The 1399-nt window shown below is 45.8% G+C and overlaps 1 pseudogene; it reads right to left on the reverse strand.

The window, feature by feature from the left end:
• Positions 1-7: 7 nt before the first annotated feature.
• LOC105811786 lies at positions 8-449 on the reverse strand (annotated as a pseudogene).
• Between the last annotated feature and the right edge of the window lie 950 nt (positions 450-1399).

Here is a 1399-nt window from a genome sequence, read left to right on the forward strand (position 1 = left end):
ATGCTGGGTTGGTTGCCCAAATGTCTGTGCTGCACAACCTTTCCCAGGACAACTTGACTCACCAATTCTCACTGGTGTGACTAAAGTACCAGAAGTACGTATGGTGTTAGCTTGATGGGCTATTGGCTGAAATTTTTGTACTTCAAATCCTGTCCGTACTGGAGAACGCGGCCAGGGCGAGCACCTCAAGTAGCAGCTCTGAGCCACAGAAGAAGAGCAAGATGCTGTTCATGATGGCTTCCAGGCGGAGCATGTAGGTCTGCAGCAGCAGGTAATAGGAGGCCATCATGGAAGATGGGAAGGTCAAAGCCACGCTAATACCAAGTGACATCTTTTGCTGGCAGAGGTTTCCCTTTGTACCAAAAAATAGTCGAATGACTTCAATTCCAAGATAAATGAGGAGCATCGCCACATCCAGTACTAGGTTGGCCATTGGATATGGTAGCAGGAGACCTGAAAAGATGAGCATACAGAAGTGGCATGGGCGGGAGGGCAGCTCAATCTCTGTTCCTTGTTCGGTGTCTGGCGCCGCCATCTTCAGTCCCCATGGAAACTGCGTACGCGGCACCACCTGCTCCCGGAGCAGCGAGGCGCTGCCGGAAGCCGAGACGGAGCGGCGCGGGCTTGTGGCCCCTCTGCCAGCCTGCATCACTCTATGGTCACCCGGGCGGGGGCCATCTCGCGGCCGACCGCAAGTGGCTTTGGTTCGGATGTCCCTTCTCCCAACCTAGGGGAGAACAGTGACCGCCCACGAAGCCCTTGGGTAAATTGTTTTAACCTTTATGAACCTCAGTATTCTAGTCCATAAAATGTGAATAATAATGCCTACCCCGGAGTGTTTCTGTGATATTTAATTGAGATAATGTATGAAATTCATGTAGGAAAGGGCCTTGACATTAGTAAGCATCCAAAAATGGCCTATATTTTGCCAAAGTGTTGGGGGATCTGAGGCACTGGAGATGAGGTGAATTAGTTTTCAGCATTGAAAACTATTTCTCTAGAGCCTTAGCTTTACTAATTCATCTAAGTTTGAAGGATAAAAGTGGGAAATAACTTAGAATTAGCAATGTGTGCTTTCAATCTTAAAATAGACAATTTCTCCTTTTTGTTTTTTAGTGGTGTGTTGGAGATATAGAGGTCAGAGTTCATAGGACCGGTCTGAATTTCCGGAAAGGCTAAGCATTGTTAATGACTGTTTCAATTTCCCTTGCTCACATAATGGTTTTCTCTATTGTGAGATTAACTTCAATTAAAGTCTTTTGTGGCTATGTTCATTCTTAGACTTTCCCTCTAATTGGTCTCCATGCATTTCTTTTGCATTAGCACTAATTTACTTGTGCCTGTGACTGTAGTTAGAGCTAAGCTGGACTTTTAAATTTTAGCTGTGAGTCTTTTTTTT

The sequence above is a fragment of the Propithecus coquereli genome, unplaced genomic scaffold (assembly GCF_000956105.1).
Source record: "Propithecus coquereli isolate 6110/MARCELLA unplaced genomic scaffold, Pcoq_1.0 Scaffold105, whole genome shotgun sequence".
Taxonomy (NCBI): Eukaryota; Metazoa; Chordata; class Mammalia; order Primates; family Indriidae; genus Propithecus; species Propithecus coquereli.